The sequence below is a fragment of the Schistocerca gregaria genome, chromosome 5, assembly GCF_023897955.1.
Source record: "Schistocerca gregaria isolate iqSchGreg1 chromosome 5, iqSchGreg1.2, whole genome shotgun sequence".
Classification (NCBI taxonomy): domain Eukaryota; kingdom Metazoa; phylum Arthropoda; class Insecta; order Orthoptera; family Acrididae; genus Schistocerca; species Schistocerca gregaria.
In genome coordinates this window covers 162,077,203-162,085,596 of record NC_064924.1, presented here as the reverse complement: position 1 = coordinate 162,085,596, position 8,394 = coordinate 162,077,203, and the positions used below count along the sequence as shown (strand labels likewise).

Sequence of the window (8,394 nt, the reverse complement as noted above, 5' to 3'; positions counted from 1 at the left end):
CGTAAGCATCCTGTCTGATCACCTGCGTCCATTCATGCCCATTGGCATTCCGACGGACTTGGGCAATTCCAGAAGGACATTGCGACACTCTACAAGTCCAGAACTGCTACATACCCCACAAGTCCAGAACTGCTACAGAGGGGCTCCAGGAACACTCTTCTGAGTTTAAACACTTCCACTTGCCACCAGACATGAGCCTTATTGAGCATATCTAGGCTGTTTTTCAAAATGCTGTTCAGATCTGTACCGCCTCTTACTCTTACGGATTTATGGACAGCCCTGTAGGACTCATGGTGTCAGTTCCGTTCAGCTCTGCGCCAGACATTAGTCGAGTCCATACCACGCCGTGTTCTGGCACTTCTGCGTGCTCGCGCGGGCCCTACGCGATATTCGACAGGTTTACCAGTTTCTTTTGCACTTCAGTGTGTGTAGATGTATTGATGTACCTTGTTAGAAGTATAGCGCGTTAATTTGTGACGGAGACATGACCGTAGAGTATAATCGTCGATTTCTATTATTCAGGGAAGTTCTTAGGGTGCATGTAATCTGAGAAGCTAACGAGAGCTGTCTGTTTGACATCCGTAACAAGCGCACAGACACTGGTATCTACATACGCTTGGAAACAGCGCACCTGCCAGCAAACTAGAGGTTGTCGCTATCCACATCTGTCTGTCAGATACAGCTGATTACTGCCGCTGCCCCGCGCTCTCGTTACGAAGTAAATATCGCGAACTGGAACAAATGGAGCCGGCCGGTGCGTCTCTTAGCGGCGCCAGGAGCTACGCAGGGCGCCCCGGGCACGCGGTCTGCCAATTACTGTCCAGCTTCTGGGCTGTGGACTGCCAGTTACTGGTCCAGCATCAGTATTAAACAGAGCGAGTAGTTAACCAGCACTGTCGCGCACAGCAGTCGTCTGAGCAGAGTAAATACAGGTTTTCAGACCGTTCGACCGCTCAGCGCGGGACACTGCTACTGAACTACAACGCCGAGCAGAGACTAGAGTTAAGTCAGGGCGAGGAAGAGTTTTATCGTGGTTCTTTGAGGCAGCAAACAGTGGGTAAACAGCTGTGTAAAAAAAAAAGCACTCCGTCTTCAGGCCACGAGTGGCCTACCGGGACCATCCGACCGCCGTGTCATCTCCAGAGGAGGATGCGGATAGGAGGGGCGTGGGGTCAGCACACCGCGCTCCCAGTCGTTATGATGGTATTCTTGACCGAAGCCGCTACTATTCGGTCGAGTAGCTCCTCAATTGGCACCAAGAGGCTGAGTGCACTCCGAAAAATGGCAACAGCGCATGGCGGCCTGGATGGTCACCCATCCACGTGCCGACCACGCCCGACAGTGCTTAACTTCGGTGATCTCACGGGAACCGGTGTACCCACTGCGGCAAGGCCGTTGCCAAACATCTGTGTAAGGAGGTTCAAAAAATGTTCAAATGGCTCTAAGCACTATGGGACTTAACATCTGAGGTCATCAGTCCCCTAGACTTATACTTAAACCTAATTAACCTAAGGACATCACACACATCAATTTCCGAGGCAGGATTCTAACCTGCGACCGTAGCAGCAGCGCTGTTCCGGACTGAAGCGCCTAGAACCGCTCGGTCACAGCGGCCGGACGTGTAAGGAGGGGTAACTTGAGCAAGTTTATAACCTCTGGTAACGCTGTAAAATCCTCTTTCATACACTCTTGGGTTGGTTTGAAGTCAAAAAGTTGATAAGCATTCCATCCCACCTATTAGGCTGAGATCAAGATTATTTAACACCACTGATAATGTTGTTTCGACTGCTACTCAAAATTCCATAACACCCTCCCTCCCTCTGTGTACAAATGCCTGAAAACTGTATTCCGATTTGCTCATGCGCTTACCCTCCTCGATACGAAACCTCAACTAACCTTAATTTAACTATGAAATTTCTCTAACTCTCCTCTTATTCTCCTTTTCCACACTCAGCCACCATCTCCTGATCCCGGAACACTTACGAATATTTTAAATGAAAAAGCAATTGTCCTGTGGTGTTACTGTTCTTCTTATTTCCGCACATGGTAATAAAATTGGATGAGGAATTCCGCCTTTCGAGTTTTATTTTACCCTGACATGTTTCAACTCTTTTTGTGCTGCCTTTAGTGGGTTACTTTGTTTCCTTTCTTACACGAAGCTATCGAATGTTTATGTTGGCAACTGTGAGCCTGCTACACAATCTACAACTTGTCATGGGTTTGATACTGTGGTGTTTGTCTACTTTGTTTTTGGCATAGTAGCGCGCTGATTTTACTACTTTTGTCAATTAACAGGCATTTTCTGCGATTTTTCGAGGTTGCACAGCGTTTTCGCCGCCATTACATTTTGTTGTAACACCACAACATCAAAGCCATGATAAGCTGTAGACTGTGTAGCAGGCTCACAGTTACCAACATAAACATTCAATAGATTCGTGTAAGAAAGGAAACACTGAAGATAGCACAAAAAGAGCTGAAACATGTCTGGATAAAACAAAATTCGGAAGGTGTCTTCCATAAGGTGGAATTCCTCGTCCTATCCTATATGTATATACGAGGGTGAGTGAAATGAAAACCTTAAATTTGTAATAACAAACCGAAATTTCGCGCCTTTATCCTGTAAGTTGGTAAGCGTAAGAACAGCGTTCTGTTTTTAGGGTTTTGCGTAGTGAAGGTGTGAAACCTATTGAAATTCATCGACGAATTAAGGTTGAGTACGGTGATGCATGTTTGTCACAGCAGCAAGTCTGCGAATGGAGTAGGAAGTTCGCCATTGGTGTGATTTCAGTGGATGGTACTCCTCGTCCATGTCAGGCACAACGAGTTGTGACTCCACAGAACATTGCAACAGTTGAAGCCGTAGTGAAGGAAAACCGCCGAGTGTCACTGAATGACATTGCAGCATGTTTACAGGTTTGTCATGGGTCAGCACACCACACTGTGCATGATGTGCTCCAGTTTCACAAAATGTCTGCAAGACAGGTGCCACGGCAGCTGACTCCTGAAATGAGAAGACAACGTCTTTATACTTGTGAAGAACTTCTTCGGCGCTTTGAACGAGAAGGTGATGGCTTTCTTGCAAGAATTGTTAATGGGGACGAAACCTGGGTTCACTTCCACCAACCGAAAACGAAGAGAGCGAGCAAGGAATGGCGCCATTCATCACCAAACCAAAGTAGTTTCGAAGAAAACCATCAGCAGGGAAGGTTACGCTGACTCTTTTTTGGGACGAAAAAGGCTGTCATTTTCAAGCGTTACGTGCCTAGAGGGACCACTGTCACTAGTGCATCATACACAGATCTCCTACAGAGTCATCTGCGGCCTGCAATCAAATCAAAGTGACGTGGATTGCTGTCAGTAGGTGTCCTTTTGCAACATGACAATGCAAGGCCCCACACTGCCCGTACAACAGTTGCAACAATCACAGACCTGCATTTTGAGTGTCTTCCTCATCCACCGTACTCACCAGATCTTGACCCAAGTGATTTCCGTATGTTTGGGCCACTCAAAGACGCAGTGGGAGGAAAGAAGTTCCTTTCTGATGAAGAGGTACGCCACGCGGTGCATGGGTGGTTGCGCGGACTAGCAAAAGAATTTTTTTTCTAAAGGAATTTATGCGCTTTGTAAACGCTGGAGGACAGTGAATGTGTTAAATAGTTGAATTTAAGCAAGCAAGTGAGAAAAGCTGAGGAAAGTTTTGAAATTATGCTTAACGTTTGTTGGTGGTCCATAAGTGCTCTCATGATTAAACCGTGGTAATTTTCGCTCCATTTTAAGCAAAAAGCTAATTTTGCACGTATCTGAATGTTTATGAGGTCACATCTCTTGCCCTGTTGAGTCGTACGATGATATAACTTTGCAGGTACGCTCAATGAAATATGTAGATACTGTCTGGAAAGCGTGTTTCGTGTAGTGTTAGTAGTAAAGAAGTAATAAATTCAAAGGTCAGGCGTGAAGTTTTAACACGCGCCGTTATAAGCAGAAACTAGTTTTTTGCGCATCTAAATGTCTCTGACGTCATATCTCCTGAGCTATGAGTCGTACAATTATATAATTTCGGAGGTTCATTTAGTGGTTTACGTGGATAGTGTCTGCAAACAGTGTTGCGAACAGAGTCGGTAGTAAGGAAGTAATAACTTAGAACGTCTTGTCTGATGCCAAAGTTTGACAGTACGAACAGCGAGAATTTAGTAAGCGATAAATTTTTTTGTGAGAAACAGGATTTTGTGTATCATGATTTGAAATTGTGTGTATAGCTTGTTGGAATTCGCTGCGTGTTTTCTCAAATACAGATTAAGTAAATTCCGGATATTTTCACGTCGTCAGTTATCGCTGCCTGAAGACAACCACACGGTTTCCGAGATAATACTTACTGGTTTAAATTTTTAACACAGGATTGTACCTCTTTATGAGTTGATTATGAAACAATTTTAAATTTTTTAATTCGGTCAGTAATTACCCGAAATATTGAAAATCAAACTATTGTTGCCCTGGAAATCGTTATATGGAACACCTGCAATCGGTAATGGGTTCTGGGACAGCGTTGAGTAATGTATAGGTTGATCAGAAACAGTCTGAAAAACTTTTAAGAGTGGTGCAGAGTAGGTTGTACAGAGAAATAACTGTTAAGGGAAAAAATTCGTTATGCTGCGCCGTTTCCGAGTTAATTAGCATTGAATTAAGCCAATCAGGACGTTGCACGGATGACCAAGTTTTGTATCACTCTATTGTTCTGTTTTAGCAAGACAAACGAAGAACGCGTTTGGCGAAACCGTCTCTGGCAGGCCACTTGAATTTGCGCACGCAACGGTCTGACTGGCTAACTAAACTGCTAATTAACTCGGCAACGGTGCAAGTATCAAATGTTTTTTTCTTACAATTATTTCTCAGCACAGCCTACTCTGCGACATCCTTACAAGCTTCTCAGACTGTTTCTGACCATCCTGTCTACTTAAGTAAAACATTCTTCAGCCAAACATAAAATTACTCCCTTTAACAGTCGTAGCCTGACAATGCATATGTGATTGAAGTCTGACACTGTAAATAAAAGAAACGGGTTGTGAACATGACTGCTAGCACTTCCGCAAGGATGATCACCTAAAGCTCTTCTGGGATCTGTCTAAAGATTGTCTCGGCTGCATGCATTTCCGGATTGCTGTACATGCTGCCCAAAGACCTATAGCACTTCAGTGCAAAGATAATAGCTTGAGTATCTCTCGCCAGCGATCATATGAAAAACTGCTGTTCGTGCTATTGAGTCAACTGATTTTATGGCTAGCCGGTAGCAGGCGACACGGTAAACAAAAACAGAATGAATGTCAAGCACGCCAACACGGACTCCTTTCTGCTCACCTTGTAGAACCTAGCTTCTGCTACGACGGTCAGTCATAAAGTTTTATTTATTACTTCGAGAAACTAAAATGATGCAACTAATTTTCTGTTGTTGGCACGAAAATTACTGCATTCCTGGTACACAATGAAATCCCCGCATTACTGTACCGAATCACGCCACTAGTGCAACCAAAGCAAAATGGCGCGCCCACTGATAGAAGCTGAGTGTCGCGCGAGAATTCCTTCTGTGCATTAGTAGGGGAAAAGTGCTGCAACAATCCATGATGAGTTGATGGAAGAGTACCAATGCATCATTATGTGACACAGCTCCATATGTCCCAGAGATTTGCAGTGTGATGAAATAACCCTAAATAATGAAGATGGAAGTGGTAGACCACCTCTCTGTGAAGAATCTGGGATCGAAAGGGGAGTGAGGTCCCTGGTTCTTGAAGATCAGAGTATCACAATCGAGATGATAGTGGAAGAAGTGAAGTTCAGCCCTGGATCAATTTTTAGTATTTAGCACGAAATTTTAGACATGGAAAAGGTCGCTGGATTCTTTGACTGCTCTCACCCATCCAAACAGCAGGACGAATGTAGGCATCAGCGACAAATATGCCAGGCGTATCCAGATGACTTGTTTAGATACCTAAGCACCATGGACGATTTCTGGGTGTTTCAGTCCTACTCCGAGACAAAGGAGCAAAGCAAACGGTGGAAACATGCGGATTCACCACCGCCGAAAAATACCAAGAGCCATTCATCGCTGGGGAATGTGATGCTAAATGTCTTTTAGGAGCGTCATGGTGTGGTATTTTTGCTCCACAGCAACGGTCCAGGTTACTCTGCAAAGGATACAACCACACATGCATCTCTTCGCTTTCAAATATTAGCTCACCCCCTTTTTATTATAACATAGTACCCAATTACATCTTATTCCGGTTTCATTACAGGGCGTTTCAGGAACTATCGACGTTAAAAATGGTCTCAGTAAGTGTGACACTTTACAATAATCATCTTGGGATTTAAGCTCTTTTTTCCGTGTTTGCTTTACAATACGTATGTTTCTGGATACTGTCCGTCTTTAGCAAAACACAACTTTTTTTAACCCAAACATGTTTCACTATAGTTCCAGCATCTTTAGCGGGCTTTTTATTTTATGACTGTTAAAGATAAAGAATATTCTTTATTGTTCGTATACATTTGAAAAAAACACACAAAATTATGAATTCATACATTTTCCCACGCGGTGGGGTTTTCCTGATGTGTTATGTTTCTACAGTGACCGTTTTGTTCCACAGTTTGTCATCTGCAGTCACTTACACCTTAAAGTAGATAAATTGTTGAAGCCAAAATTACGATTTGATAATTGTTATTTCATTGCCTGAAATTAATTATCTCTATGTGTGTGTGTATTTGTGTGTCTGTTTACATGATGTTTCACTTATATTTTCTTTTTCCTCATCTTCATCACTTTTAAACACTATACAGAGTGAGTCACCTAACGTTACCGCTGGATATATTTCGTAAACCACATCAAATACTGACGACCCGATTCCACAGACCGAACGTGAGGAGAGGGGCTAGTGTAATTGTTAATACAAACCACACAAAAATGCACGGAAGTATGTTTTTTAACACAAACCTACGTTTTTTTAAAAATGGAACCACGTTAGTTTTGTTAGCACATCTGAACATATAAACAAATACGTAATCAGTGCCGTTTGTTGCATTGTAAAATGTTAATTACATCCGGAGATATTGTAACCTGAAGTTGACGCTTGAAACATTGTCCTCACTTCATTGCAGGGGCCCAAACAGCTGCCACATACATCGCGTTTCTACAGAATGATCTGCCAACGTTGCTCGAAAATGTGCCACTGGAAACGCGTCGACGTATGTGGTATCAGCATGATGGTGCACCTGCACATTCCGCAATTAACACTAGGCTGACCCTGGACAGGATGTTCGACGGGCGTTTCATAGGACGTGGAGGACGCATAAATTGTCCAGCCCGTTCTCCTGATCTTACACCTCTGGACTTCTTTCTGTGGAGTACGTTAAAGGAGAATGTGTACCGTGATGTGCCTAAAACCCCAGAGGATATGAAACAACGTATTGTGGCAGCCTGCGGCGACATTACACCAGATGTACTGCGGCATGTACGATATTCATTACGCCAGAGATTTCAATAATGTGCAGCAAATGATGGCCACCACATTGAACATCTATTGGCCTGACATGTCGGGACACACTCTATTCCACTCCATAATTGAAAACGGAAACCACGTGTATACGTGTACCTCACCCCTCATGGTAATGTACATGTGCGTCAGTGAAAAAGACCAATAAAAAGGTGTTAGCATGTGGACGTAATGTGCTGTTCCAGTCTCTTCTGTACCTAAGGATCATCACCGTTCCCTGTGGATCCCTACGTAATTCGGTGCTCTCCGATACACACGATCGAACAGTGGAGGAGTGGTACTCAAGCGTCAACTTTAGGTTACAATATCTCTGGATGTAATAAACATTTTACAATGCAACAAACGGCACTGATTACGTATTTGTTTATATGTTCAGATGTGCTAACAAAACTAACGGAGTTCCATTTTTTTTAAAAAAAGTAGGTTTGTGTTAAAAAAACATAGTTTCGTACATTTTTTTAATGGTTTGTAGTAACCAATTACACTAGCAACTCTCCTCACGTTCGGTCTGTGGAATCGATTCGTCAGTATTTTATGTGGTTTACGAAATATATCCAGCGGCAATGTTAGGTGACTCACACTGTATATTGAGTTGCCACTGTCACTGTCACTTTTTCGCTGCTTACCAGCTGTAAAAACAAACATGGCGGACAGTGGAACAGTTGAAGGTGTAAAAAGAAGATGGTTGACAGGGGAACAGTTGAAGGTGTTCCTGGAGGTTCTGAATTTTTCAGAGGTGTCTGTTAAATTTGGATATATGTGTGTGTGTGTGTGTGTGTGAAAACAGAGAGAGAGTGAGAGAGAGAGAGAGAGAGAGAGAGAGGGGGGTGGTTTTAGGATATTTTTCTCTCCCTCTTTT

At 43.4% G+C, this 8,394-nt stretch overlaps 1 pseudogene; it reads right to left on the bottom strand.

The window, feature by feature from the left end:
- Positions 1-1,282: 1,282 nt before the first annotated feature.
- Positions 1,283-1,400, bottom strand: LOC126274489 (5S ribosomal RNA; annotated as a pseudogene).
- Positions 1,401-8,394: the final 6,994 nt, after the last annotated feature.